General features: G+C 63.7%; 23 non-coding genes across 23 annotated transcripts; all 23 read left to right on the plus strand.

The window, feature by feature from the left end:
• The first annotated feature begins 539 nt into the window (after positions 1 to 539).
• LOC141745715 (5S ribosomal RNA) lies at positions 540 to 658 on the plus strand. The gene has a single exon (XR_012587986.1). It is a non-coding gene; the product is annotated as a 5S ribosomal RNA (ribosomal RNA).
• A 1,144-nt stretch (positions 659 to 1,802) lies between these two features.
• Positions 1,803 to 1,921, plus strand: LOC141745599 (5S ribosomal RNA). The gene has a single exon (XR_012587873.1). It is a non-coding gene; the product is annotated as a 5S ribosomal RNA (ribosomal RNA).
• Positions 1,922 to 3,066: 1,145 nt separating this feature from the next.
• On the plus strand, positions 3,067 to 3,185 carry LOC141745713 (5S ribosomal RNA). Its single transcript, XR_012587984.1, has one exon. It is a non-coding gene; the product is annotated as a 5S ribosomal RNA (ribosomal RNA).
• Positions 3,186 to 4,108: 923 nt separating this feature from the next.
• Positions 4,109 to 4,227, plus strand: LOC141745759 (5S ribosomal RNA). Its single transcript, XR_012588029.1, has one exon. It is a non-coding gene; the product is annotated as a 5S ribosomal RNA (ribosomal RNA).
• A 1,147-nt stretch (positions 4,228 to 5,374) lies between these two features.
• Positions 5,375 to 5,493, plus strand: LOC141745559 (5S ribosomal RNA). The gene has a single exon (XR_012587835.1). It is a non-coding gene; the product is annotated as a 5S ribosomal RNA (ribosomal RNA).
• Positions 5,494 to 6,637: 1,144 nt separating this feature from the next.
• LOC141745600 (5S ribosomal RNA) lies at positions 6,638 to 6,756 on the plus strand. Its single transcript, XR_012587874.1, has one exon. It is a non-coding gene; the product is annotated as a 5S ribosomal RNA (ribosomal RNA).
• Positions 6,757 to 7,679: 923 nt separating this feature from the next.
• LOC141745560 (5S ribosomal RNA) lies at positions 7,680 to 7,798 on the plus strand. Its single transcript, XR_012587836.1, has one exon. It is a non-coding gene; the product is annotated as a 5S ribosomal RNA (ribosomal RNA).
• A 923-nt stretch (positions 7,799 to 8,721) lies between these two features.
• On the plus strand, positions 8,722 to 8,840 carry LOC141745561 (5S ribosomal RNA). Its single transcript, XR_012587837.1, has one exon. It is a non-coding gene; the product is annotated as a 5S ribosomal RNA (ribosomal RNA).
• Positions 8,841 to 9,761: 921 nt separating this feature from the next.
• On the plus strand, positions 9,762 to 9,880 carry LOC141745616 (5S ribosomal RNA). The gene has a single exon (XR_012587889.1). It is a non-coding gene; the product is annotated as a 5S ribosomal RNA (ribosomal RNA).
• Positions 9,881 to 10,803: 923 nt separating this feature from the next.
• On the plus strand, positions 10,804 to 10,922 carry LOC141745563 (5S ribosomal RNA). Its single transcript, XR_012587839.1, has one exon. It is a non-coding gene; the product is annotated as a 5S ribosomal RNA (ribosomal RNA).
• Positions 10,923 to 12,375: 1,453 nt separating this feature from the next.
• LOC141745564 (5S ribosomal RNA) lies at positions 12,376 to 12,494 on the plus strand. The gene has a single exon (XR_012587840.1). It is a non-coding gene; the product is annotated as a 5S ribosomal RNA (ribosomal RNA).
• Positions 12,495 to 13,417: 923 nt separating this feature from the next.
• On the plus strand, positions 13,418 to 13,536 carry LOC141745588 (5S ribosomal RNA). The gene has a single exon (XR_012587862.1). It is a non-coding gene; the product is annotated as a 5S ribosomal RNA (ribosomal RNA).
• Positions 13,537 to 14,459: 923 nt separating this feature from the next.
• LOC141745589 (5S ribosomal RNA) lies at positions 14,460 to 14,578 on the plus strand. The gene has a single exon (XR_012587863.1). It is a non-coding gene; the product is annotated as a 5S ribosomal RNA (ribosomal RNA).
• Positions 14,579 to 15,501: 923 nt separating this feature from the next.
• On the plus strand, positions 15,502 to 15,620 carry LOC141745565 (5S ribosomal RNA). The gene has a single exon (XR_012587841.1). It is a non-coding gene; the product is annotated as a 5S ribosomal RNA (ribosomal RNA).
• Positions 15,621 to 16,543: 923 nt separating this feature from the next.
• On the plus strand, positions 16,544 to 16,662 carry LOC141745566 (5S ribosomal RNA). Its single transcript, XR_012587842.1, has one exon. It is a non-coding gene; the product is annotated as a 5S ribosomal RNA (ribosomal RNA).
• Positions 16,663 to 17,585: 923 nt separating this feature from the next.
• LOC141745567 (5S ribosomal RNA) lies at positions 17,586 to 17,704 on the plus strand. The gene has a single exon (XR_012587843.1). It is a non-coding gene; the product is annotated as a 5S ribosomal RNA (ribosomal RNA).
• Positions 17,705 to 18,629: 925 nt separating this feature from the next.
• Positions 18,630 to 18,748, plus strand: LOC141745760 (5S ribosomal RNA). The gene has a single exon (XR_012588030.1). It is a non-coding gene; the product is annotated as a 5S ribosomal RNA (ribosomal RNA).
• Positions 18,749 to 19,894: 1,146 nt separating this feature from the next.
• Positions 19,895 to 20,013, plus strand: LOC141745617 (5S ribosomal RNA). Its single transcript, XR_012587890.1, has one exon. It is a non-coding gene; the product is annotated as a 5S ribosomal RNA (ribosomal RNA).
• A 1,144-nt stretch (positions 20,014 to 21,157) lies between these two features.
• On the plus strand, positions 21,158 to 21,276 carry LOC141745674 (5S ribosomal RNA). The gene has a single exon (XR_012587945.1). It is a non-coding gene; the product is annotated as a 5S ribosomal RNA (ribosomal RNA).
• A 923-nt stretch (positions 21,277 to 22,199) lies between these two features.
• On the plus strand, positions 22,200 to 22,318 carry LOC141745752 (5S ribosomal RNA). Its single transcript, XR_012588022.1, has one exon. It is a non-coding gene; the product is annotated as a 5S ribosomal RNA (ribosomal RNA).
• A 1,136-nt stretch (positions 22,319 to 23,454) lies between these two features.
• Positions 23,455 to 23,573, plus strand: LOC141745675 (5S ribosomal RNA). The gene has a single exon (XR_012587946.1). It is a non-coding gene; the product is annotated as a 5S ribosomal RNA (ribosomal RNA).
• A 923-nt stretch (positions 23,574 to 24,496) lies between these two features.
• Positions 24,497 to 24,615, plus strand: LOC141745660 (5S ribosomal RNA). The gene has a single exon (XR_012587932.1). It is a non-coding gene; the product is annotated as a 5S ribosomal RNA (ribosomal RNA).
• Positions 24,616 to 25,751: 1,136 nt separating this feature from the next.
• Positions 25,752 to 25,870, plus strand: LOC141745766 (5S ribosomal RNA). Its single transcript, XR_012588036.1, has one exon. It is a non-coding gene; the product is annotated as a 5S ribosomal RNA (ribosomal RNA).
• The last annotated feature ends 157 nt before the right edge of the window (positions 25,871 to 26,027 follow it).

A 26,027-nucleotide genomic window follows, 5' to 3' on the forward strand; every position in this document is an offset into this window, starting at 1 on the left:
GGGTGTTGCGGCAGGCGGGTGGGTGTGCGGGGCTGCGGGGCGTGTAGCAGGGGTGTGGAGGTCTTTTGGGGTGTTGGGTGCTGTATGATTTTGGCGTCGGGCGGAGCGTCTGGCGAGCGTTGTGGTGTTGCGAGTGGGGTATTGTGGCAGGCGTCGGGGCAGGTGCGTGTGTTGTTGCGGGAGGAGGGAGGGTGTGTGGGGCTGTAGGGCGTGTGCGGTGCGTGAGTGTGGTGTAAGTACTTAGTGGTGTTGTGTGTGGGGTGTTGTGTTGTGTGAGGTGCGTGTGTTGTTGGGTGAGGCATGTGTGTGTGTGTGTAGGGCAGGGTGCGTGTGGTGAGGGGTGTGTATTTTTTGCGGGGTGTTGCGTGTGGGGTGTTGTTTTGTGTGAGGTGTGTTGTGGGTAGGTGCGTGTGTTGTGCGTGTGTTTGTGTGTGTGTGTGTGTGGTGTGAGGCGTTGTTGTGGGCGTGGGGGTGTGTGTGAGTGCGGGAGGGCGGTGTGGGCGGTGGGTGTGGAGAGGGCTGTTGTGGGGCAGAGGGGTGCCTACGGCCATACCACCCTGAGAACGCCCGATCTCGTCTGATCTCGGAAGCTAAGCAGGGTCGGGCCCGGTTAGTACTTGGATGGGAGACTGCCCGGGAATACCGGGTGCTGTAGGCTTTTGCCGGCGGGCGGAGGGGTGCTGCGCGTTTTGCTGTTGCATCCGGCAGGGGGGCAGGTGCGGGTGTGGTTGCGGCAGGCGGGTGGGCGTGTGGGGCTGCGGGGCGTGTGGGAGGCTTGTGGAGGTTTTTTGGGCTGTTGTAGGCTTTTGCCGGCAGGCGGGGGGGTGTTGAGTGTTTTGGTGTTGCGAGTGGGGTGTTGCGGCAGGCGGGTGGGTGTGTGGGGCTGGAGGGCGCGGGGCGTGTGGGAGTGGTGTGTAAGTATTTTGGGGGGCAGTGTTGGGGCAGGTGCGGGTGTAGTTGCGGCAGGCGGGCGGGTGTGTGGGGCTGCGGGCCGTGTGGCAGGGGTGTGGAGGTTTTCTGGAGTGTTGCGCGTGGCATGTTGGGTGCTGTAGGCTTTTGGCGGCGGGCGGAGGGGTGTTGAGCGTTTTGGTGTTGCGGGTGGGGGGTTGTGTCGGGGGGGCAGGTGCGCGTGTGGTTGCGGCAGGCGGGTGGGTGTGTGGGGCTGCAGGGCACGTGGGAGGCTTGTGGAGGTTTTTTGGGTTGTTGGGTGCTGTAGGCTTTTGCCGGCAGGCGGGGGGGCGTTGAGTGTTTTGGTGTTGCGAGTGGGGTGTTGCGGCAGGCGGGTGGGTGTGCGGGGCTGCGGGGCGTGTAGCAGGGGTGTGGAGGTCTTTTGGGGTGTTGGGTGCTGTATGATTTTGGCGTCGGGCGGAGCGTCTGGCGAGCGTTGTGGTGTTGCGAGTGGGGTATTGTGGCAGGCGTCGGGGCAGGTGCGTGTGTTGTTGCGGGAGGAGGGAGGGTGTGTGGGGCTGTAGGGCGTGTGCGGTGCGTGAGTGTGGTGTAAGTACTTAGTGGTGTTGTGTGTGGGGTGTTGTGTTGTGTGAGGTGCGTGTGTTGTTGGGTGAGGCATGTGTGTGTGTGTGTAGGGCAGGGTGCGTGTGGTGAGGGGTGTGTATTTTTTGCGGGGTGTTGCGTGTGGGGTGTTGTTTTGTGTGAGGTGTGTTGTGGGTAGGTGCGTGTGTTGTGCGTGTGTTTGTGTGTGTGTGTGTGGTGTGAGGCGTTGTTGTGGGCGTGGGGGTGTGTGTGAGTGCGGGAGGGCGGTGTGGGCGGTGGGTGTGGAGAGGGCTGTTGTGGGGCAGAGGGGTGCCTACGGCCATACCACCCTGAGAACGCCCGATCTCGTCTGATCTCGGAAGCTAAGCAGGGCCGGGCCCGGTTAGTACTTGGATGGGAGACCGCCTGGGAATACCGGGTGCTGTAGGCTTTTGGCGGAGGGGTGCTGCGCGTTTTGCTGTTGCATCTGGCAGGGGGGCAGGTGCGGGTGTGTTTGCGGCAGGCGGGTGGGCGTGTGGGGCTGCGGGGCGCGTGGGAGGCTTGTGGAGGTTTTTTGGGCTGTTGTAGGCTTTTGCCGGCAGGCGGGGGGGTGTTGAGTGTTTTGGTGTTGCGAGTGGGGTGTTGCGGCAGGCGGGTGGGTGTGTGGGGCTGGAGGGCGCGGGGCGTGTGGGAGTGGTGTGTAAGTATTTTGGGGGGCTGTGTTGGGGCAGGTGCGGGTGTGGTTGCGGCAGGCGGGCGGGTGTGAGGGGCTGCGGGCCGTGTGGCAGGGGTGTGGAGGTTTTCTGGCGTGTTGCGCGTGGCATGTTGGGTGCTGTAGGCTTTTGGCGGCGGGCGGAGGGGTGTTGAGCGTTTTGGTGTTGCGGGTGGGGGGTTGTGTCGGGGGGGCAGGTGCGTGTGTGGTTGCGGCAGGCGGGTGGGTGTGTGGGGCTGCAGGGCACGTGGGAGGCTTGTGGAGGTTTTTTGGGTTGTTGGGTGCTGTAGGCTTTTGCCGGCAGGCGGGGGGGCGTTGAGTGTTTTGGTGTTGCGAGTGGGGTGTTGCGGCAGGCGGGTGGGTGTGCGGGGCTGCGGGGCGTGTAGCAGGGGTGTGGAGGTCTTTTGGGGTGTTGGGTGCTGTATGATTTTGGCGTCGGGCGGAGCGTCTGGCGAGCGTTGTGGTGTTGCGAGTGGGGTATTGTGGCAGGCGTCGGGGCAGGTGCGCGTGTTGTTGCGGGAGGAGGGAGGGTGTGTGGGGCTGTAGGGCGTGTGCGGTGCGTGAGTGTGGTGTAAGTACTTAGTGGTGTTGTGTGTGGGGTGTTGTGTTGTGTGAGGTGCGTGTGTTGTTGGGTGAGGCGTGTGTGTGTGTGTGTGCGTGTAGGGCAGGGTGCGTGTGGTGAGGGGTGTGTATTTTTTGCGGGGTGTTGCGTGTGGGGTGTTGTTTTGTGTGAGGTGTGTTGTGGGTAGGTGCGTGTGTTGTGCGTGTGTTTGTGTGTGTGTGTGTGTGGTGTGAGGCGTTGTTGTGGGCGTGGGGGTGTGTGTGAGTGCGGGAGGGCGGTGTGGGCGGTGGGTGTGGAGAGGGCTGTTGTGGGGCAGAGGGGTGCCTACGGCCATACCACCCTGAGAACGCCCGATCTCGTCTGATCTCAGAAGCTAAGCAGGGTCGGGCCCGGTTAGTACTTGGATGGGAGACCGCCTGGGAATACCGGGTGCTGTAGGCTTTTGCCGGCGGGCGGAGGGGTGCTGCGCGTTTTGCTGTTGCGTCCGGCAGGGGGGCAGGTGCGGGTGTGGTTGCGGCAGGCGGGCGGGTGTGAGGGGCTGCGGGCCGTGTGGCAGGGGTGTGGAGGTTTTCTGGAGTGTTGCGCGTGGCATGTTGGGTGCTGTAGGCTTTTGGCGGCGGGCGGAGGGGTGTTGAGCGTTTTGGTGTTGCGGGTGGGGGGTTGTGTCGGGGGGGCAGGTGCGTGTGTGGTTGCGGCAGGCGGGTGGGTGTGTGGGGCTGCAGGGCACGTGGGAGGCTTGTGGAGGTTTTTTGGGTTGTTGGGTGCTGTAGGCTTTTGCCGGCAGGCGGGGGGGCGTTGAGTGTTTTGGTGTTGCGAGTGGGGTGTTGCGGCAGGCGGGTGGGTGTGCGGGGCTGCGGGGCGTGTAGCAGGGGTGTGGAGGTCTTTTGGGGTGTTGGGTGCTGTATGATTTTGGCGTCGGGCGGAGCGTCTGGCGAGCGTTGTGGTGTTGCGAGTGGGGTATTGTGGCAGGCGTCGGGGCAGGTGCGCGTGTTGTTGCGGGAGGAGGGAGGGTGTGTGGGGCTGTAGGGCGTGTGCGGTGCGTGAGTGTGGTGTAAGTACTTAGTGGTGTTGTGTGTGGGGTGTTGTGTTGTGTGAGGTGCGTGTGTTGTTGGGTGAGGCGTGTGTGTGTGTGTGTGCGTGTAGGGCAGGGTGCGTGTGGTGAGGGGTGTGTATTTTTTGCGGGGTGTTGCGTGTGGGGTGTTGTTTTGTGTGAGGTGTGTTGTGGGTAGGTGCGTGTGTTGTGCGTGTGTTTGTGTGTGTGTGTGTGTGGTGTGAGGCGTTGTTGTGGGCGTGGGGGTGTGTGTGAGTGCGGGAGGGCGATGTGGGCGGTGGGTGTGGAGAGGGCTGTTGTGGGGCAGAGGGGTGCCTACGGCCATACCACCCTGAGAACGCCCGATCTCGTCTGATCTCGGAAGCTAAGCAGGGTCGGGCCCGGTTAGTACTTGGATGGGAGACCGCCTGGCAATACCGGGTGCTGTAGGCTTTTGCCGGCGGGCGGAGGGGTGCTGCGCGTTTTGCTGTTGCATCCGGCAGGGGGGGCAGGTGCGGGTGTGGTTGCGGCAGGCGGGTGGGTGTGTGGGGCTGCAGGGCACGTGGGAGGCTTGTGGAGGTTTTTTGGGCTGTTGTAGGCTTTTGCCGGCAGGCGGGGGGGTGTTGAGTGTTTTGGTGTTGCGAGTGGGGTGTTGCGGCAGGCGGGTGGGTGTGTGGGGCTGGAGGGCGCGGGGCGTGTGGGAGTGGTGTGTAAGTATTTTGGGGGGCAGTGTTGGGGCAGGTGCGGGTGTAGTTGCGGCAGGCGGGCGGGTGTGTGGGGCTGCGGGCCGTGTGGCAGGGGTGTGGAGGTTTTCTGGAGTGTTGCGCGTGGCATGTTGGGTGCTGTAGGCTTTTGGCGGCGGGCGGAGGGGTGTTGAGCGTTTTGGTGTTGCGGGTGGGGGGTTGTGTCGGGGGGGCAGGTGCGCGTGTGGTTGCGGCAGGCGGGTGGGTGTGTGGGGCTGCAGGGCACGTGGGAGGCTTGTGGAGGTTTTTTGGGTTGTTGGGTGCTGTAGGCTTTTGCCGGCAGGCGGGGGGGCGTTGAGTGTTTTGGTGTTGCGAGTGGGGTGTTGCGGCAGGCGGGTGGGTGTGCGGGGCTGCGGGGCGTGTAGCAGGGGTGTGGAGGTCTTTTGGGGTGTTGGGTGCTGTATGATTTTGGCGTCGGGCGGAGCGTCTGGCGAGCGTTGTGGTGTTGCGAGTGGGGTATTGTGGCAGGCGTCGGGGCAGGTGCGTGTGTTGTTGCGGGAGGAGGGAGGGTGTGTGGGGCTGTAGGGCGTGTGCGGTGCGTGAGTGTGGTGTAAGTACTTAGTGGTGTTGTGTGTGGGGTGTTGTGTTGTGTGAGGTGCGTGTGTTGTTGGGTGAGGCATGTGTGTGTGTGTGTAGGGCAGGGTGCGTGTGGTGAGGGGTGTGTATTTTTTGCGGGGTGTTGCGTGTGGGGTGTTGTTTTGTGTGAGGTGTGTTGTGGGTAGGTGCGTGTGTTGTGCGTGTGTTTGTGTGTGTGTGTGTGTGGTGTGAGGCGTTGTTGTGGGCGTGGGGGTGTGTGTGAGTGCGGGAGGGCGGTGTGGGCGGTGGGTGTGGAGAGGGCTGTTGTGGGGCAGAGGGGTGCCTACGGCCATACCACCCTGAGAACGCCCGATCTCGTCTGATCTCGGAAGCTAAGCAGGGTCGGGCCCGGTTAGTACTTGGATGGGAGACCGCCTGGGAATACCGGGTGCTGTAGGCTTTTGCCGGCGGGCGGAGGGGTGCTGCGCGTTTTGCTGTTGCATCCGGCAGGGGGGCAGGTGCGGGTGTGGTTGCGGCAGGCGGGTGGGCGTGTGGGGCTGCGGGGCGTGTGGGAGGCTTGTGGAGGTTTTTTGGGCTGTTGTAGGCTTTTGCCGGCAGGCGGGGGGGTGTTGAGTGTTTTGGTGTTGCGAGTGGGGTGTTGCGGCAGGCGGGTGGGTGTGTGGGGCTGGAGGGCGCGGGGCGTGTGGGAGTGGTGTGTAAGTATTTTGGGGGGCAGTGTTGGGGCAGGTGCGGGTGTAGTTGCGGCAGGCGGGCGGGTGTGTGGGGCTGCGGGCCGTGTGGCAGGGGTGTGGAGGTTTTCTGGAGTGTTGCGCGTGGCATGTTGGGTGCTGTAGGCTTTTGGCGGCGGGCGGAGGGGTGTTGAGCGTTTTGGTGTTGCGGGTGGGGGGTTGTGTCGGGGGGGCAGGTGCGCGTGTGGTTGCGGCAGGCGGGTGGGTGTGTGGGGCTGCAGGGCACGTGGGAGGCTTGTGGAGGTTTTTTGGGTTGTTGGGTGCTGTAGGCTTTTGCCGGCAGGCGGGGGGGCGTTGAGTGTTTTGGTGTTGCGAGTGGGGTGTTGCGGCAGGCGGGTGGGTGTGCGGGGCTGCGGGGCGTGTAGCAGGGGTGTGGAGGTCTTTTGGGGTGTTGGGTGCTGTATGATTTTGGCGTCGGGCGGAGCGTCTGGCGAGCGTTGTGGTGTTGCGAGTGGGGTATTGTGGCAGGCGTCGGGGCAGGTGCGTGTGTTGTTGCGGGAGGAGGGAGGGTGTGTGGGGCTGTAGGGCGTGTGCGGTGCGTGAGTGTGGTGTAAGTACTTAGTGGTGTTGTGTGTGGGGTGTTGTGTTGTGTGAGGTGCGTGTGTTGTTGGGTGAGGCATGTGTGTGTGTGTGTAGGGCAGGGTGCGTGTGGTGAGGGGTGTGTATTTTTTGCGGGGTGTTGCGTGTGGGGTGTTGTTTTGTGTGAGGTGTGTTGTGGGTAGGTGCGTGTGTTGTGCGTGTGTTTGTGTGTGTGTGTGTGGTGTGAGGCGTTGTTGTGGGCGTGGGGGTGTGTGTGAGTGCGGGAGGGCGGTGTGGGCGGTGGGTGTGGAGAGGGCTGTTGTGGGGCAGAGGGGTGCCTACGGCCATACCACCCTGAGAACGCCCGATCTCGTCTGATCTCGGAAGCTAAGCAGGGCCGGGCCCGGTTAGTACTTGGATGGGAGACCGCCTGGGAATACCGGGTGCTGTAGGCTTTTGCCGGCGGGCGGAGGGGTGCTGCGCGTTTTGCTGTTGCGTCCGGCAGGGGGGCAGGTGCGGGTGTGGTTGCGGCAGGCGGGCGGGTGTGAGGGGCTGCGGGCCGTGTGGCAGGGGTGTGGAGGTTTTCTGGAGTGTTGCGCGTGGCATGTTGGGTGCTGTAGGCTTTTGGCGGCGGGCGGAGGGGTGTTGAGCGTTTTGGTGTTGCGGGTGGGGGGTTGTGTCGGGGGGGCAGGTGCGTGTGTGGTTGCGGCAGGCGGGTGGGTGTGTGGGGCTGCAGGGCACGTGGGAGGCTTGTGGAGGTTTTTTGGGTTGTTGGGTGCTGTAGGCTTTTGCCGGCAGGCGGGGGGGCGTTGAGTGTTTTGGTGTTGCGAGTGGGGTGTTGCGGCAGGCGGGTGGGTGTGCGGGGCTGCGGGGCGTGTAGCAGGGGTGTGGAGGTCTTTTGGGGTGTTGGGTGCTGTATGATTTTGGCGTCGGGCGGAGCGTCTGGCGAGCGTTGTGGTGTTGCGAGTGGGGTATTGTGGCAGGCGTCGGGGCAGGTGCGCGTGTTGTTGCGGGAGGAGGGAGGGTGTGTGGGGCTGTAGGGCGTGTGCGGTGCGTGAGTGTGGTGTAAGTACTTAGTGGTGTTGTGTGTGGGGTGTTGTGTTGTGTGAGGTGCGTGTGTTGTTGGGTGAGGCGTGTGTGTGTGTGTGTGCGTGTAGGGCAGGGTGCGTGTGGTGAGGGGTGTGTATTTTTTGCGGGGTGTTGCGTGTGGGGTGTTGTTTTGTGTGAGGTGTGTTGTGGGTAGGTGCGTGTGTTGTGCGTGTGTTTGTGTGTGTGTGTGTGTGGTGTGAGGCGTTGTTGTGGGCGTGGGGGTGTGTGTGAGTGCGGGAGGGCGGTGTGGGCGGTGGGTGTGGAGAGGGCTGTTGTGGGGCAGAGGGGTGCCTACGGCCATACCACCCTGAGAACGCCCGATCTCGTCTGATCTCGGAAGCTAAGCAGGGTCGGGCCCGGTTAGTACTTGGATGGGAGACCGCCTGGGAATACCGGGTGCTGTAGGCTTTTGCCGGCGGGCGGAGGGGTGCTGCGCGTTTTGCTGTTGCGTCCGGCAGGGGGGCAGGTGCGGGTGTGGTTGCGGCAGGCGGGCGGGTGTGAGGGGCTGCGGGCCGTGTGGCAGGGGTGTGGAGGTTTTCTGGAGTGTTGCGCGTGGCATGTTGGGTGCTGTAGGCTTTTGGCGGCGGGCGGAGGGGTGTTGAGCGTTTTGGTGTTGCGGGTGGGGGGTTGTGTCGGGGGGGCAGGTGCGTGTGTGGTTGCGGCAGGCGGGTGGGTGTGTGGGGCTGCAGGGCACGTGGGAGGCTTGTGGAGGTTTTTTGGGTTGTTGGGTGCTGTAGGCTTTTGCCGGCAGGCGGGGGGGCGTTGAGTGTTTTGGTGTTGCGAGTGGGGTGTTGCGGCAGGCGGGTGGGTGTGCGGGGCTGCGGGGCGTGTAGCAGGGGTGTGGAGGTCTTTTGGGGTGTTGGGTGCTGTATGATTTTGGCGTCGGGCGGAGCGTCTGGCGAGCGTTGTGGTGTTGCGAGTGGGGTATTGTGGCAGGCGTCGGGGCAGGTGCGCGTGTTGTTGCGGGAGGAGGGAGGGTGTGTGGGGCTGTAGGGCGTGTGCGGTGCGTGAGTGTGGTGTAAGTACTTAGTGGTGTTGTGTGTGGGGTGTTGTGTTGTGTGAGGTGCGTGTGTTGTTGGGTGAGGCGTGTGTGTGTGTGTGTGCATGTAGGGCAGGGTGCGTGTGGTGAGGGGTGTGTATTTTTTGCGGGGTGTTGCGTGTGGGGTGTTGTTTTGTGTGAGGTGTGTTGTGGGTAGGTGCGTGTGTTGTGCGTGTGTTTGTGTGTGTGTGTGTGTGGTGTGAGGCGTTGTTGTGGGCGTGGGGGTGTGTGTGAGTGCGGGAGGGCGGTGTGGGCGGTGGGTGTGGAGAGGGCTGTTGTGGGGCAGAGGGGTGCCTACGGCCATACCACCCTGAGAACGCCCGATCTCGTCTGATCTCGGAAGCTAAGCAGGGTCGGGCCCGGTTAGTACTTGGATGGGAGACCGCCTGGGAATACCGGGTGCTGTAGGCTTTTGCCGGCGGGCGGAGGGGTGCTGCGCGTTTTGCTGTTGCGTCCGGCAGGGGGACAGGTGCGGGTGTGGTTGCGGCAGGCGGGCGGGTGTGAGGGGCTGCGGGCCGTGTGGCAGGGGTGTGGAGGTTTTCTGGAGTGTTGCGCGTGGCATGTTGGGTGCTGTAGGCTTTTGGCGGCGGGCGGAGGGGTGTTGAGCGTTTTGGTGTTGCGGGTGGGGGGTTGTGTCGGGGGGGCAGGTGCGTGTGTGGTTGCGGCAGGCGGGTGGGTGTGTGGGGCTGCAGGGCACGTGGGAGGCTTGTGGAGGTTTTTTGGGTTGTTGGGTGCTGTAGGCTTTTGCCGGCAGGCGGGGGGGCGTTGAGTGTTTTGGTGTTGCGAGTGGGGTGTTGCGGCAGGCGGGTGGGTGTGCGGGGCTGCGGGGCGTGTAGCAGGGGTGTGGAGGTCTTTTGGGGTGTTGGGTGCTGTATGATTTTGGCGTCGGGCGGAGCGTCTGGCGAGCGTTGTGGTGTTGCGAGTGGGGTATTGTGGCAGGCGTCGGGGCAGGTGCGCGTGTTGTTGCGGGAGGAGGGAGGGTGTGTGGGGCTGTAGGGCGTGTGCGGTGCGTGAGTGTGGTGTAAGTACTTAGTGGTGTTGTGTGTGGGGTGTTGTGTTGTGTGAGGTGCGTGTGTTGTTGGGTGAGGCGTGTGTGTGTGTGTGTGCGTGTAGGGCAGGGTGCGTGTGGTGAGGGGTGTGTATTTTTTGCGGGGTGTTGCGTGTGGGGTGTTGTTTTGTGTGAGGTGTGTTGTGGGTAGGTGCGTGTGTTGTGCGTGTGTTTGTGTGTGTGTGTGTGGTGTGAGGCGTTGTTGTGGGCGTGGGGGTGTGTGTGAGTGCGGGAGGGCGGTGTGGGCGGTGGGTGTGGAGAGGGCTGTTGTGGGGCAGAGGGGTGCCTACGGCCATACCACCCTGAGAACGCCCGATCTCGTCTGATCTCGGAAGCTAAGCAGGGTCGGGCCCGGTTAGTACTTGGATGGGAGACCGCCCGGGAATACCGGGTGCTGTAGGCTTTTGCCGGCGGGCGGAGGGGTGCTGCGCGTTTTGCTGTTGCGTCCGGCAGGGGGGCAGGTGCGGGTGTGGTTGCGGCAGGCGGGCGGGTGTGAGGGGCTGCGGGCCGTGTGGCAGGGGTGTGGAGGTTTTCTGGAGTGTTGCGCGTGGCATGTTGGGTGCTGTAGGCTTTTGGCGGCGGGCGGAGGGGTGTTGAGCGTTTTGGTGTTGCGGGTGGGGGGTTGTGTCGGGGGGGCAGGTGCGTGTGTGGTTGCGGCAGGCGGGTGGGTGTGTGGGGCTGCAGGGCACGTGGGAGGCTTGTGGAGGTTTTTTGGGTTGTTGGGTGCTGTAGGCTTTTGCCGGCAGGCGGGGGGGCGTTGAGTGTTTTGGTGTTGCGAGTGGGGTGTTGCGGCAGGCGGGTGGGTGTGCGGGGCTGCGGGGCGTGTAGCAGGGGTGTGGAGGTCTTTTGGGGTGTTGGGTGCTGTATGATTTTGGCGTCGGGCGGAGCGTCTGGCGAGCGTTGTGGTGTTGCGAGTGGGGTATTGTGGCAGGCGTCGGGGCAGGTGCGCGTGTTGTTGCGGGAGGAGGGAGGGTGTGTGGGGCTGTAGGGCGTGTGCGGTGCGTGAGTGTGGTGTAAGTACTTAGTGGTGTTGTGTGTGGGGTGTTGTGTTGTGTGAGGTGCGTGTGTTGTTGGGTGAGGCGTGTGTGTGTGTGTGTGCGTGTAGGGCAGGGTGCGTGTGGTGAGGGGTGTGTATTTTTTGCGGGGTGTTGCGTGTGGGGTGTTGTTTTGTGTGAGGTGTGTTGTGGGTAGGTGCGTGTGTTGTGCGTGTGTTTGTGTGTGTGTGTGTGTGGTGTGAGGCGTTGTTGTGGGCGTGGGGGTGTGTGTGAGTGCGGGAGGGCGGTGTGGGCGGTGGGTGTGGAGAGGGCTGTTGTGGGGCAGAGGGGTGCCTACGGCCATACCACCCTGAGAACGCCCGATCTCGTCTGATCTCGGAAGCTAAGCAGGGTCGGGCCCGGTTAGTACTTGGATGGGAGACCGCCTGGGAATACCGGGTGCTGTAGGCTTTTGCCGGCGGGCGGAGGGGTGCTGCGCGTTTTGCTGTTGCATCCGGCAGGGGGGCAGGTGCGGGTGTGGTTGCGGCAGGCGGGTGGGCGTGTGGGGCTGCGGGGCGTGTGGGAGGCTTGTGGAGGTTTTTTGGGCTGTTGTAGGCTTTTGCCGGCAGGCGGGGGGGTGTTGAGTGTTTTGGTGTTGCGAGTGGGTGTTGCGGCAGGCGGGCGGGTTTGTGGGGCTGCGGGCCGTGTGGCAGGGGTGTGGAGGTTTTCTGGAGTGTTGCGCGTGGCATGTTGGGTGCTGTAGGCTTTTGGCGGCGGGCAGAGGGGTGTTGAGCGTTTTGGTGTTGCGGGTGGGGGGTTGTGTCGGGGGGGCAGGTGCGCGTGTGGTTGTGGCAGGCGGGTGGGTGTGTGGGGCTGCAGGGCACGTGGGAGGCTTGTGGAGGTTTTTTGGGCTGTTGTAGGCTTTTGCCGGCAGGCGGGGGGGTGTTGAGTGTTTTGGTGTTGCGAGTGGGGTGTTGCGGCAGGCGGGTGGGTGTGTGGGGCTGGAGGGCGCGGGGCGTGTGGGAGTGGTGTGTAAGTATTTTGGGGGGCTGTGTTGGGGCAGGTGCGGGTGTAGTTGCGGCAGGCGGGCGGGTGTGTGGGGCTGCGGGCCGTGTGGCAGGGGTGTGGAGGTTTTCTGGAGTGTTGCGCGTGGCATGTTGGGTGCTGTAGGCTTTTGGCGGCGGGCGGAGGGGTGTTGAGCGTTTTGGTGTTGCGGGTGGGGGGTTGTGTCGGGGGGGCAGGTGCGCGTGTGGTTGCGGCAGGCGGGTGGGTGTGTGGGGCTGCAGGGCACGTGGGAGGCTTGTGGAGGTTTTTTGGGTTGTTGGGTGCTGTAGGCTTTTGCCGGCAGGCGGGGGGGCGTTGAGTGTTTTGGTGTTGCGAGTGGGGTGTTGCGGCAGGCGGGTGGGTGTGCGGGGCTGCGGGGCGTGTAGCAGGGGTGTGGAGGTCTTTTGGGGTGTTGGGTGCTGTATGATTTTGGCGTCGGGCGGAGCGTCTGGCGAGCGTTGTGGTGTTGCGAGTGGGGTATTGTGGCAGGCGTCGGGGCAGGTGCGTGTGTTGTTGCGGGAAGAGGGAGGGTGTGTGGGGCTGTAGGGCGTGTGCGGTGCGTGAGTGTGGTGTAAGTACTTAGTGGTGTTGTGTGTGGGGTGTTGTGTTGTGTGAGGTGCATGTGTTGTTGGGTGAGGCGTGTATGTGTGTGTGTGTAGGGCAGGGTGCGTGTGGTGAGGGGTGTGTATTTTTTGCGGGGTGTTGCGTGTGGGGTGTTGTTTTGTGTGAGGTGTGTTGTGGGTAGGTGCGTGTGTTGTGCGTGTGTTTGTGTGTGTGTGTGTGTGGTGTGAGGCGTTGTTGTGGGCGTGGGGGTGTGTGTGAGTGCGGGAGGGCGGTGTGGGCGGTGGGTGTGGAGAGGGCTGTTGTGGGGCAGAGGGGTGCCTACGGCCATACCACCCTGAGAACGCCCGATCTCGTCTGATCTCGGAAGCTAAGCAGGGTCGGGCCCGGTTAGTACTTGGATGGGAGACCGCCTGGGAATACCGGGTGCTGTAGGCTTTTGCCGGCGGGCGGAGGGGTGCTGCGCGTTTTGCTGTTGCGTCCGGCAGGGGGGCAGGTGCGGGTGTGGTTGCGGCAGGCGGGCGGGTGTGAGGGGCTGCGGGCCGTGTGGCAGGGGTGTGGAGGTTTTCTGGCGTGTTGCGCGTGGCATGTTGGGTGCTGTAGGCTTTTGGCGGCGGGCGGAGGGGTGTTGAGCGTTTTGGTGTTGCGGGTGGGGGGTTGTGTCGGGGGGGCAGGTGCGTGTGTGGTTGCGGCAGGCGGGTGGGTGTGTGGGGCTGCAGGGCACGTGGGAGGCTTGTGGAGGTTTTTTGGGTTGTTGGGTGCTGTAGGCTTTTGCCAGCAGGCGGGGGGGCGTTGAGTGTTTTGGTGTTGCGAGTGGGGTGTTGCGGCAGGCGGGTGGGTGTGCGGGGCTGCGGGGCGTGTAGCAGGGGTGTGGAGGTCTTTTGGGGTGTTGGGTGCTGTATGATTTTGGCGTCGGGCGGAGCGTCTGGCGAGCGTTGTGGTGTTGCGAGTGGGGTATTGTGGCAGGCGTCGGGGCAGGTGCGCGTGTTGTTGCGGGAGGAGGGAGGGTGTGTGGGGCTGTAGGGCGTGTGCGGTGCGTGAGTGTGGTGTAAGTACTTAGTGGTGTTGTGTGTGGGGTGTTGTGTTGTGTGAGGTGCGTGTGTTGTTGGGTGAGGCGTGTGTGTGTGTGTGTGCGTGTAGGGCAGGGTGCGTGTGGTGAGGGGTGTGTATTTTTTGCGGGGTGTTGCGTGTGGGGTGTTGTTTTGTGTGAGGTGTGTTGTGGGTAGGTGCGTGTGTTGTGCGTGTGTTTGTGTGTGTGTGTGTGTGGTGTGAGGCGTTGTTGTGGGCGTGGGGGTGTGTGTGAGTGCGGGAGGGCGGTGTGGGCGGTGGGTGTGGAGAGGGCTGTTGTGGGGCAGAGGGGTGCCTACAGCCATACCACCCTGAGAACGCCCGATCTCGTCTGATCTCGGAAGCTAAGCAGGGTCGGGCCCGGTTAGTACTTGGATGGGAGACCGCCTGGGAATACCGGGTGCTGTAGGCTTTTGCCGGCGGGCGGAGGGGTGCTGCGCGTTTTGCTGTTGCGTCCGGCAGGGGGGCAGGTGCGGGTGTGGTTGCGGCAGGCGGGCGGGTGTGAGGGGCTGCGGGCCGTGTGGCAGGGGTGTGGAGGTTTTCTGGAGTGTTGCGCGTGGCATGTTGGGTGCTGTAGGCTTTTGGCGGCGGGCGGAGGGGTGTTGAGCGTTTTGGTGTTGCGGGTGGGGGGTTGTGTCGGGGGGGCAGGTGCGTGTGTGGTTGCGGCAGGCGGGTGGGTGTGTGGGGCTGCAGGGCACGTGGGAGGCTTGTGGAGGTTTTTTGGGTTGTTGGGTGCTGTAGGCTTTTGCCGGCAGGCGGGGGGGCGTTGAGTGTTTTGGTGTTGCGAGTGGGGTGTTGCGGCAGGCGGGTGGGTGTGCGGGGCTGCGGGGCGTGTAGCAGGGGTGTGGAGGTCTTTTGGGGTGTTGGGTGCTGTATGATTTTGGCGTCGGGCGGAGCGTCTGGCGAGCGTTGTGGTGTTGCGAGTGGGGTATTGTGGCAGGCGTCGGGGCAGGTGCGCGTGTTGTTGCGGGAGGAGGGAGGGTGTGTGGGGCTGTAGGGCGTGTGCGGTGCGTGAGTGTGGTGTAAGTACTTAGTGGTGTTGTGTGTGGGGTGTTGTGTTGTGTGAGGTGCGTGTGTTGTTGGGTGAGGCGTGTGTGTGTGTGTGTGCGTGTAGGGCAGGGTGCGTGTGGTGAGGGGTGTGTATTTTTTGCGGGGTGTTGCGTGTGGGGTGTTGTTTTGTGTGAGGTGTGTTGTGGGTAGGTGCGTGTGTTGTGCGTGTGTTTGTGTGTGTGTGTGTGTGGTGTGAGGCGTTGTTGTGGGCGTGGGGGTGTGTGTGAGTGCGGGAGGGCGGTGTGGGCGGTGGGTGTGGAGAGGGCTGTTGTGGGGCAGAGGGGTGCCTACAGCCATACCACCCTGAGAACGCCCGATCTCGTCTGATCTCGGAAGCTAAGCAGGGTCGGGCCCGGTTAGTACTTGGATGGGAGACCGCCTGGGAATACCGGGTGCTGTAGGCTTTTGCCGGCGGGCGGAGGGGTGCTGCGCGTTTTGCTGTTGCGTCCGGCAGGGGGGCAGGTGCGGGTGTGGTTGCGGCAGGCGGGCGGGTGTGAGGGGCTGCGGGCCGTGTGGCAGGGGTGTGGAGGTTTTCTGGAGTGTTGCGCGTGGCATGTTGGGTGCTGTAGGCTTTTGGCGGCGGGCGGAGGGGTGTTGAGCGTTTTGGTGTTGCGGGTGGGGGGTTGTGTCGGGGGGGCAGGTGCGTGTGTGGTTGCGGCAGGCGGGTGGGTGTGTGGGGCTGCAGGGCACGTGGGAGGCTTGTGGAGGTTTTTTGGGTTGTTGGGTGCTGTAGGCTTTTGCCGGCAGGCGGGGGGGCGTTGAGTGTTTTGGTGTTGCGAGTGGGGTGTTGCGGCAGGCGGGTGGGTGTGCGGGGCTGCGGGGCGTGTAGCAGGGGTGTGGAGGTCTTTTGGGGTGTTGGGTGCTGTATGATTTTGGCGTCGGGCGGAGCGTCTGGCGAGCGTTGTGGTGTTGCGAGTGGGGTATTGTGGCAGGCGTCGGGGCAGGTGCGCGTGTTGTTGCGGGAGGAGGGAGGGTGTGTGGGGCTGTAGGGCGTGTGCGGTGCGTGAGTGTGGTGTAAGTACTTAGTGGTGTTGTGTGTGGGGTGTTGTGTTGTGTGAGGTGCGTGTGTTGTTGGGTGAGGCGTGTGTGTGTGTGTGTGCGTGTAGGGCAGGGTGCGTGTGGTGAGGGGTGTGTATTTTTTGCGGGGTGTTGCGTGTGGGGTGTTGTTTTGTGTGAGGTGTGTTGTGGGTAGGTGCGTGTGTTGTGCGTGTGTTTGTGTGTGTGTGTGTGTGGTGTGAGGCGTTGTTGTGGGCGTGGGGGTGTGTGTGAGTGCGGGAGGGCGGTGTGGGCGGTGGGTGTGGAGAGGGCTGTTGTGGGGCAGAGGGGTGCCTACGGCCATACCACCCTGAGAACGCCCGATCTCGTCTGATCTCGGAAGCTAAGCAGGGTCGGGCCCGGTTAGTACTTGGATGGGAGACCGCCTGGGAATACCGGGTGCTGTAGGCTTTTGCCGGCGGGCGGAGGGGTGCTGCGCGTTTTGCTGTTGCGTCCGGCAGGGGGGCAGGTGCGGGTGTGGTTGCGGCAGGCGGGCGGGTGTGAGGGGCTGCGGGCCGTGTGGCAGGGGTGTGGAGGTTTTCTGGAGTGTTGCGCGTGGCATGTTGGGTGCTGTAGGCTTTTGGCGGCGGGCGGAGGGGTGTTGAGCGTTTTGGTGTTGCGGGTGGGGGGTTGTGTCGGGGGGGCAGGTGCGTGTGTGGTTGCGGCAGGCGGGTGGGTGTGTGGGGCTGCAGGGCACGTGGGAGGCTTGTGGAGGTTTTTTGGGTTGTTGGGTGCTGTAGGCTTTTGCCGGCAGGCGGGGGGGCGTTGAGTGTTTTGGTGTTGCGAGTGGGGTGTTGCGGCAGGCGGGTGGGTGTGCGGGGCTGCGGGGCGTGTAGCAGGGGTGTGGAGGTCTTTTGGGGTGTTGGGTGCTGTATGATTTTGGCGTCGGGCGGAGCGTCTGGCGAGCGTTGTGGTGTTGCGAGTGGGGTATTGTGGCAGGCGTCGGGGCAGGTGCGCGTGTTGTTGCGGGAGGAGGGAGGGTGTGTGGGGCTGTAGGGCGTGTGCGGTGCGTGAGTGTGGTGTAAGTACTTAGTGGTGTTGTGTGTGGGGTGTTGTGTTGTGTGAGGTGCGTGTGTTGTTGGGTGAGGCGTGTGTGTGTGTGTGTGCATGTAGGGCAGGGTGCGTGTGGTGAGGGGTGTGTATTTTTTGCGGGGTGTTGCGTGTGGGGTGTTGTTTTGTGTGAGGTGTGTTGTGGGTAGGTGCGTGTGTTGTGCGTGTGTTTGTGTGTGTGTGTGTGTGGTGTGAGGCGTTGTTGTGGGCGTGGGGGTGTGTGTGAGTGCGGGAGGGCGGTGTGGGCGGTGGGTGTGGAGAGGGCTGTTGTGGGGCAGAGGGGTGCCTACGGCCATACCACCCTGAGAACGCCCGATCTCGTCTGATCTCGGAAGCTAAGCAGGGTCGGGCCCGGTTAGTACTTGGATGGGAGACCGCCTGGGAATACCGGGTGCTGTAGGCTTTTGCCGGCGGGCGGAGGGGTGCTGCGCGTTTTGCTGTTGCGTCCGGCAGGGGGACAGGTGCGGGTGTGGTTGCGGCAGGCGGGCGGGTGTGAGGGGCTGCGGGCCGTGTGGCAGGGGTGTGGAGGTTTTCTGGAGTGTTGCGCGTGGCATGTTGGGTGCTGTAGGCTTTTGGCGGCGGGCGGAGGGGTGTTGAGCGTTTTGGTGTTGCGGGTGGGGGGTTGTGTCGGGGGGGCAGGTGCGTGTGTGGTTGCGGCAGGCGGGTGGGTGTGTGGGGCTGCAGGGCACGTGGGAGGCTTGTGGAGGTTTTTTGGGTTGTTGGGTGCTGTAGGCTTTTGCCGGCAGGCGGGGGGGCGTTGAGTGTTTTGGTGTTGCGAGTGGGGTGTTGCGGCAGGCGGGTGGGTGTGCGGGGCTGCGGGGCGTGTAGCAGGGGTGTGGAGGTCTTTTGGGGTGTTGGGTGCTGTATGATTTTGGCGTCGGGCGGAGCGTCTGGCGAGCGTTGTGGTGTTGCGAGTGGGGTATTGTGGCAGGCGTCGGGGCAGGTGCGCGTGTTGTTGCGGGAGGAGGGAGGGTGTGTGGGGCTGTAGGGCGTGTGCGGTGCGTGAGTGTGGTGTAAGTACTTAGTGGTGTTGTGTGTGGGGTGTTGTGTTGTGTGAGGTGCGTGTGTTGTTGGGTGAGGCGTGTGTGTGTGTGTGTGCGTGTAGGGCAGGGTGCGTGTGGTGAGGGGTGTGTATTTTTTGCGGGGTGTTGCGTGTGGGGTGTTGTTTTGTGTGAGGTGTGTTGTGGGTAGGTGCGTGTGTTGTGCGTGTGTTTGTGTGTGTGTGTGTGTGGTGTGAGGCGTTGTTGTGGGCGTGGGGGTGTGTGTGAGTGCGGGAGGGCGGTGTGGGCGGTGGGTGTGGAGAGGGCTGTTGTGGGGCAGAGGGGTGCCTACGGCCATACCACCCTGAGAACGCCCGATCTCGTCTGATCTCGGAAGCTAAGCAGGGTCGGGCCCGGTTAGTACTTGGATGGGAGACCGCCTGGGAATACCGGGTGCTGTAGGCTTTTGCCGGCGGGCGGAGGGGTGCTGCGCGTTTTGCTGTTGCGTCCGGCAGGGGGGCAGGTGCGGGTGTGGTTGCGGCAGGCGGGCGGGTGTGTGGGGCTGCGGGCCGTGTGGCAGGGGTGTGGAGGTTTTCTGGAGTGTTGCGCGTGGCATGTTGGGTGCTGTAGGCTTTTGGCAGCGGGCGGAGGGGTGTTGAGCGTTTTGGTGTTGCGGGTGGGGGGTTGTGTCGGGGGGGCAGGTGCGCGTGTGGTTGCGGCAGGCGGGTGGGTGTGTGGGGCTGCAGGGCACGTGGGAGGCTTGTGGAGGTTTTTTGGGTTGTTGGGTGCTGTAGGCTTTTGCCGGCAGGTGGGGGGGCGTTGAGTGTTTTGGTGTTGCGAGTGGGGTGTTGCGGCAGGCGGGTGGGTGTGCGGGGCTGCGGGGCGTGTAGCAGGGGTGTGGAGGTCTTTTGGGGTGTTGGGTGCTGTATGATTTTGGCGTCGGGCGGAGCGTCTGGCGAGCGTTGTGGTGTTGCGAGTGGGGTATTGTGGCAGGCGTCGGGGCAGGTGCGTGTGTTGTTGCGGGAGGAGGTAGGGTGTGTGGGGCTGTAGGGCGTGTGCGGTGCGTGAGTGTGGTGTAAGTACTTAGTGGTGTTGTGTGTGGGGTGTTGTGTTGTGTGAGGTGCGTGTGTTGTTGGGTGAGGCGTGTGTGTGTGTGTGTGTGTGTGTAGGGCAGGGTGCGTGTGGTGAGGGGTGTGTATTTTTTGCGGGGTGTTGTGTGTGGGGTGTTGTTTTGTGTGAAGTGTGTTGTGGGTAGGTGCGTGTGTTGTGCGTGTGTTTGTGTGTGTGTGTGTGTGGTGTGAGGCGTTGTTGTGGGCGTGGGGGTGTGTGTGAGTGCGGGAGGGCGGTGTGGGCGGTGGGTGTGGAGAGGGCTGTTGTGGGGCAGAGGGGTGCCTACGGCCATACCACCCTGAGAACGCCCGATCTCGTCTGATCTCGGAAGCTAAGCAGGGTCGGGCCCGGTTAGTACTTGGATGGGAGACCGCCTGGCAATACCGGGTGCTGTAGGCTTTTGCCGGCGGGCGGAGGGGTGCTGCGCGTTTTGCTGTTGCATCCGGCAGGGGGGCAGGTGCGGGTGTGGTTGCGGCAGGCGGGTGGGTGTGTGGGGCTGCAGGGCACGTGGGAGGCTTGTGGAGGTTTTTTGGGCTGTTGTAGGCTTTTGCCGGCAGGCGGGGGGGTGTTGAGTGTTTTGGTGTTGCGAGTGGGGTGTTGCGGCAGGCGGGTGGGTGTGTGGGGCTGGAGGGCGCGGGGCGTGTGGGAGTGGTGTGTAAGTATTTTGGGGGGCAGTGTTGGGGCAGGTGCGGGTGTAGTTGCGGCAGGCGGGCGGGTGTGTGGGGCTGCGGGCCGTGTGGCAGGGGTGTGGAGGTTTTCTGGAGTGTTGCGCGTGGCATGTTGGGTGCTGTAGGCTTTTGGCGGCGGGCGGAGGGGTGTTGAGCGTTTTGGTGTTGCGGGTGGGGGGTTGTGTCGGGGGGGCAGGTGCGCGTGTGGTTGCGGCAGGCGGGTGGGTGTGTGGGGCTGCAGGGCACGTGGGAGGCTTGTGGAGGTTTTTTGGGTTGTTGGGTGCTGTAGGCTTTTGCCGGCAGGCGGGGGGGCGTTGAGTGTTTTGGTGTTGCGAGTGGGGTGTTGCGGCAGGCGGGTGGGTGTGCGGGGCTGCGGGGCGTGTAGCAGGGGTGTGGAGGTCTTTTGGGGTGTTGGGTGCTGTATGATTTTGGCGTCGGGCGGAGCGTCTGGCGAGCGTTGTGGTGTTGCGAGTGGGGTATTGTGGCAGGCGTCGGGGCAGGTGCGTGTGTTGTTGCGGGAGGAGGGAGGGTGTGTGGGGCTGTAGGGCGTGTGCGGTGCGTGAGTGTGGTGTAAGTACTTAGTGGTGTTGTGTGTGGGGTGTTGTGTTGTGTGAGGTGCGTGTGTTGTTGGGTGAGGCATGTGTGTGTGTGTGTAGGGCAGGGTGCGTGTGGTGAGGGGTGTGTATTTTTTGCGGGGTGTTGCGTGTGGGGTGTTGTTTTGTGTGAGGTGTGTTGTGGGTAGGTGCGTGTGTTGTGCGTGTGTTTGTGTGTGTGTGTGTGTGGTGTGAGGCGTTGTTGTGGGCGTGGGGGTGTGTGTGAGTGCGGGAGGGCGGTGTGGGCGGTGGGTGTGGAGAGGGCTGTTGTGGGGCAGAGGGGTGCCTACGGCCATACCACCCTGAGAACGCCCGATCTCGTCTGATCTCGGAAGCTAAGCAGGGTCGGGCCCGGTTAGTACTTGGATGGGAGACCGCCCGGGAATACCGGGTGCTGTAGGCTTTTGCCGGCGGGCGGAGGGGTGCTGCGCGTTTTGCTGTTGCATCCGGCAGGGGGGCAGGTGCGGGTGTGGTTGCGGCAGGCGGGTGGGCGTGTGGGGCTGCGGGGCGTGTGGGAGGCTTGTGGAGGTTTTTTGGGCTGTTGTAGGCTTTTGCCGGCAGGCGGGGGGGTGTTGAGTGTTTTGGTGTTGCGAGTGGGGTGTTGCGGCAGGCGGGTGGGTGTGTGGGGCTGGAGGGCGCGGGGCGTGTGGGAGTGGTGTGTAAGTATTTTGGGGGGCAGTGTTGGGGCAGGTGCGGGTGTAGTTGCGGCAGGCGGGCGGGTGTGTGGGGCTGCGGGCCGTGTGGCAGGGGTGTGGAGGTTTTCTGGAGTGTTGCGCGTGGCATGTTGGGTGCTGTAGGCTTTTGGCGGCGGGCGGAGGGGTGTTGAGCGTTTTGGTGTTGCGGGTGGGGGGTTGTGTCGGGGGGGCAGGTGCGCGTGTGGTTGCGGCAGGCGGGTGGGTGTGTGGGGCTGCAGGGCACGTGGGAGGCTTGTGGAGGTTTTTTGGGTTGTTGGGTGCTGTAGGCTTTTGCCGGCAGGCGGGGGGGCGTTGAGTGTTTTGGTGTTGCGAGTGGGGTGTTGCGGCAGGCGGGTGGGTGTGCGGGGCTGCGGGGCGTGTAGCAGGGGTGTGGAGGTCTTTTGGGGTGTTGGGTGCTGTATGATTTTGGCGTCGGGCGGAGCGTCTGGCGAGCGTTGTGGTGTTGCGAGTGGGGTATTGTGGCAGGCGTCGGGGCAGGTGCGTGTGTTGTTGCGGGAGGAGGGAGGGTGTGTGGGGCTGTAGGGCGTGTGCGGTGCGTGAGTGTGGTGTAAGTACTTAGTGGTGTTGTGTGTGGGGTGTTGTGTTGTGTGAGGTGCGTGTGTTGTTGGGTGAGGCATGTGTGTGTGTGTGTAGGGCAGGGTGCGTGTGGTGAGGGGTGTGTATTTTTTGCGGGGTGTTGCGTGTGGGGTGTTGTTTTGTGTGAGGTGTGTTGTGGGTAGGTGCGTGTGTTGTGCGTGTGTTTGTGTGTGTGTGTGTGGTGTGAGGCGTTGTTGTGGGCGTGGGGGTGTGTGTGAGTGCGGGAGGGCGGTGTGGGCGGTGGGTGTGGAGAGGGCTGTTGTGGGGCAGAGGGGTGCCTACGGCCATACCACCCTGAGAACGCCCGATCTCGTCTGATCTTGGAAGCTAAGCAGGGTCGGGCCCGGTTAGTACTTGGATGGGAGACCGCCTGGGAATACCGGGTGCTGTAGGCTTTTGCCGGCGGGCGGAGGGGTGCTGCGCGTTTTGCTGTTGCGTCCGGCAGGGGGGCAGGTGCGGGTGTGGTTGCGGCAGGCGGGCGGGTGTGAGGGGCTGCGGGCCGTGTGGCAGGGGTGTGGAGGTTTTCTGGAGTGTTGCGCGTGGCATGTTGGGTGCTGTAGGCTTTTGGCGGCGGGCGGAGGGGTGTTGAGCGTTTTGGTGTTGCGGGTGGGGGGTTGTGTCGGGGGGGCAGGTGCGTGTGTGGTTGCGGCAGGCGGGTGGGTGTGTGGGGCTGCAGGGCACGTGGGAGGCTTGTGGAGGTTTTTTGGGTTGTTGGGTGCTGTAGGCTTTTGCCGGCAGGCGGGGGGGCGTTGAGTGTTTTGGTGTTGCGAGTGGGGTGTTGCGGCAGGCGGGTGGGTGTGCGGGGCTGCGGGGCGTGTAGCAGGGGTGTGGAGGTCTTTTGGGGTGTTGGGTGCTGTATGATTTTGGCGTCGGGCGGAGCGTCTGGCGAGCGTTGTGGTGTTGCGAGTGGGGTATTGTGGCAGGCGTCGGGGCAGGTGCGCGTGTTGTTGCGGGAGGAGGGAGGGTGTGTGGGGCTGTAGGGCGTGTGCGGTGCGTGAGTGTGGTGTAAGTACTTAGTGGTGTTGTGTGTGGGGTGTTGTGTTGTGTGAGGTGCGTGTGTTGTTGGGTGAGGCGTGTGTGTGTGTGTGTGCGTGTAGGGCAGGGTGCGTGTGGTGAGGGGTGTGTATTTTTTGCGGGGTGTTGCGTGTGGGGTGTTGTTTTGTGTGAGGTGTGTTGTGGGTAGGTGCGTGTGTTGTGCGTGTGTTTGTGTGTGTGTGTGTGTGGTGTGAGGCGTTGTTGTGGGCGTGGGGGTGTGTGTGAGTGCGGGAGGGCGGTGTGGGCGGTGGGTGTGGAGAGGGCTGTTGTGGGGCAGAGGGGTGCCTACGGCCATACCACCCTGAGAACGCCTGATCTCGTCTGATCTTGGAAGCTAAGCAGGGTCGGGCCCGGTTAGTACTTGGATGGGAGACCGCCTGGGAATACCGGGTGCTGTAGGCTTTTGCCGGCGGGCGGAGGGGTGCTGCGCGTTTTGCTGTTGCATCCGGCAGGGGGGCAGGTGCGGGTGTGGTTGCGGCGGGCGTGTGGGGCTGCGGGGCGCGTGGGAGGCTTGTGGAGGTTTTTTGGGCTGTTGTAGGCTTTTGCCGGCAGGCGGGGGGGTGTTGAGTGTTTTGGTGTTGCGAGTGGGGTGTTGCGGCAGGCGGGTGGGTGTGTGGGGCTGGAGGGCGCGGGGCGTGTGGGAGTGGTGTGTAAGTATTTTGGGGGGCAGTGTTGGGGCAGGTGCGGGTGTAGTTGCGGCAGGCGGGCGGGTGTGTGGGGCTGCGGGCCGTGTGGCAGGGGTGTGGAGGTTTTCTGGAGTGTTGCGCGTGGCATGTTGGGTGCTGTAGGCTTTTGGCGGCGGGCGGAGGGGTGTTGAGCGTTTTGGTGTTGCGGGTGGGGGGTTGTGTCGGGGGGGCAGGTGCGCGTGTGGTTGCGGCAGGCGGGTGGGTGTGTGGGGCTGCAGGGCACGTGGGAGGCTTGTGGAGGTTTTTTGGGTTGTTGGGTGCTGTAGGCTTTTGCCGGCAGGCGGGGGGGCGTTGAGTGTTTTGGTGTTGCGAGTGGGGTGTTGCGGCAGGCGGGTGGGTGTGCGGGGCTGCGGGGCGTGTAGCAGGGGTGTGGAGGTCTTTTGGGGTGTTGGGTGCTGTATGATTTTGGCGTCGGGCGGAGCGTCTGGCGAGCGTTGTGGTGTTGCGAGTGGGGTATTGTGGCAGGCGTCGGGGCAGGTGCGTGTGTTGTTGCGGGAGGAGGGAGGGTGTGTGGGGCTGTAGGGCGTGTGCGGTGCGTGAGTGTGGTGTAAGTACTTAGTGGTGTTGTGTGTGGGGTGTTGTGTTGTGTGAGGTGCGTGTGTTGTTGGGTGAGGCATGTGTGTGTGTGTGTAGGGCAGGGTGCGTGTGGTGAGGGGTGTGTATTTTTTGCGGGGTGTTGCGTGTGGGGTGTTGTTTTGTGTGAGGTGTGTTGTGGGTAGGTGCGTGTGTTGTGCGTGTGTTTGTGTGTGTGTGTGTGGTGTGAGGCGTTGTTGTGGGCGTGGGGGTGTGTGTGAGTGCGGGAGGGCGGTGTGGGCGGTGGGTGTGGAGAGGGCTGTTGTGGGGCAGAGGGGTGCCTACGGCCATACCACCCTGAGAACGCCCGATCTCGTCTGATCTTGGAAGCTAAGCAGGGTCGGGCCCGGTTAGTACTTGGATGGGAGACCGCCTGGGAATACCGGGTGCTGTAGGCTTTTGCCGGCGGGCGGAGGGGTGCTGCGCGTTTTGCTGTTGCGTCCGGCAGGGGGGCAGGTGCGGGTGTGGTTGCGGCAGGCGGGCGGGTGTGAGGGGCTGCGGGCCGTGTGGCAGGGGTGTGGAGGTTTTCTGGAGTGTTGCGCGTGGCATGTTGGGTGCTGTAGGCTTTTGGCGGCGGGCGGAGGGGTGTTGAGCGTTTTGGTGTTGCGGGTGGGGGGTTGTGTCGGGGGGGCAGGTGCGTGTGTGGTTGCGGCAGGCGGGTGGGTGTGTGGGGCTGCAGGGCACGTGGGAGGCTTGTGGAGGTTTTTTGGGTTGTTGGGTGCTGTAGGCTTTTGCCGGCAGGCGGGGGGGCGTTGAGTGTTTTGGTGTTGCGAGTGGGGTGTTGCGGCAGGCGGGTGGGTGTGCGGGGCTGCGGGGCGTGTAGCAGGGGTGTGGAGGTCTTTTGGGGTGTTGGGTGCTGTATGATTTTGGCGTCGGGCGGAGCGTCTGGCGAGCGTTGTGGTGTTGCGAGTGGGGTATTGTGGCAGGCGTCGGGGCAGGTGCGCGTGTTGTTGCGGGAGGAGGGAGGGTGTGTGGGGCTGTAGGGCGTGTGCGGTGCGTGAGTGTGGTGTAAGTACTTAGTGGTGTTGTGTGTGGGGTGTTGTGTTGTGTGAGGTGCGTGTGTTGTTGGGTGAGGCGTGTGTGTGTGTGTGTGCGTGTAGGGCAGGGTGCGTGTGGTGAGGGGTGTGTATTTTTTGCGGGGTGTTGCGTGTGGGGTGTTGTTTTGTGTGAGGTGTGTTGTGGGTAGGTGCGTGTGTTGTGCGTGTGTTTGTGTGTGTGTGTGTGTGGTGTGAGGCGTTGTTGTGGGCGTGGGGGTGTGTGTGAGTGCGGGAGGGCGGTGTGGGCGGTGGGTGTGGAGAGGGCTGTTGTGGGGCAGAGGGGTGCCTACGGCCATACCACCCTGAGAACGCCTGATCTCGTCTGATCTCGGAAGCTAAGCAGGGTCGGGCCCGGTTAGTACTTGGATGGGAGACCGCCTGGGAATACCGGGTGCTGTAGGCTTTTGCCGGCGGGCGGAGGGGTGCTGCGCGTTTTGCTGTTGCATCCGGCAGGGGGGCAGGTGCGGGTGTGGTTGCGGCGGGCGTGTGGGGCTGCGGGGCGCGTGGGAGGCTTGTGGAGGTTTTTTGGGCTGTTGTAGGCTTTTGCCGGCAGGCGGGGGGGTGTTGAGTGTTTTGGTGTTGCGAGTGGGGTGTTGCGGCAGGCGGGTGGGTGTGTGGGGCTGGAGGGCGCGGGGCGTGTGGGAGTGGTGTGTAAGTATTTTGGGGGGCAGTGTTGGGGCAGGTGCGGGTGTAGTTGCGGCAGGCGGGCGGGTGTGTGGGGCTGCGGGCCGTGTGGCAGGGGTGTGGAGGTTTTCTGGAGTGTTGCGCGTGGCATGTTGGGTGCTGTAGGCTTTTGGCGGCGGGCGGAGGGGTGTTGAGCGTTTTGGTGTTGCGGGTGGGGGGTTGTGTCGGGGGGGCAGGTGCGCGTGTGGTTGCGGCAGGCGGGTGGGTGTGTGGGGCTGCAGGGCACGTGGGAGGCTTGTGGAGGTTTTTTGGGTTGTTGGGTGCTGTAGGCTTTTGCCGGCAGGCGGGGGGGCGTTGAGTGTTTTGGTGTTGCGAGTGGGGTGTTGCGGCAGGCGGGTGGGTGTGCGGGGCTGCGGGGCGTGTAGCAGGGGTGTGGAGGTCTTTTGGGGTGTTGGGTGCTGTATGATTTTGGCGTCGGGCGGAGCGTCTGGCGAGCGTTGTGGTGTTGCGAGTGGGGTATTGTGGCAGGCGTCGGGGCAGGTGCGTGTGTTGTTGCGGGAGGAGGGAGGGTGTGTGGGGCTGTAGGGTGTGTGCGGTGCGTGAGTGTGGTGTAAGTACTTAGTGGTGTTGTGTGTGGGGTGTTGTGTTGTGTGAGGTGCGTGTGTTGTTGGGTGAGGCATGTGTGTGTGTGTGTAGGGCAGGGTGCGTGTGGTGAGGGGTGTGTATTTTTTGCGGGGTGTTGCGTGTGGGGTGTTGTTTTGTGTGAGGTGTGTTGTGGGTAGGTGCGTGTGTTGTGCGTGTGTTTGTGTGTGTGTGTGTGGTGTGAGGCGTTGTTGTGGGCGTGGGGGTGTGTGTGAGTGCGGGAGGGCGGTGTGGGCGGTGGGTGTGGAGAGGGCTGTTGTGGGGCAGAGGGGTGCCTACGGCCATACCACCCTGAGAACGCCCGATCTCGTCTGATCTCGGAAGCTAAGCAGGGTCGGGCCCGGTTAGTACTTGGATGAGAGACCGCCCGGGAATACCGGGTGCTGTAGGCTTTTGCCGGCGGGCGGAGGGGTGCTGCGCGTTTTGCTGTTGCGTCCGGCAGGGGGGCAGGTGCGGGTGTGGTTGCGGCAGGCGGGCGGGTGTGAGGGGCTGCGGGCCGTGTGGCAGGGGTGTGGAGGTTTTCTGGCGTGTTGCGCGTGGCATGTTGGG

The sequence above is a fragment of the Larus michahellis genome, chromosome 6 (assembly GCF_964199755.1).
Source record: "Larus michahellis chromosome 6, bLarMic1.1, whole genome shotgun sequence".
NCBI classification, from domain to species: domain Eukaryota; kingdom Metazoa; phylum Chordata; class Aves; order Charadriiformes; family Laridae; genus Larus; species Larus michahellis.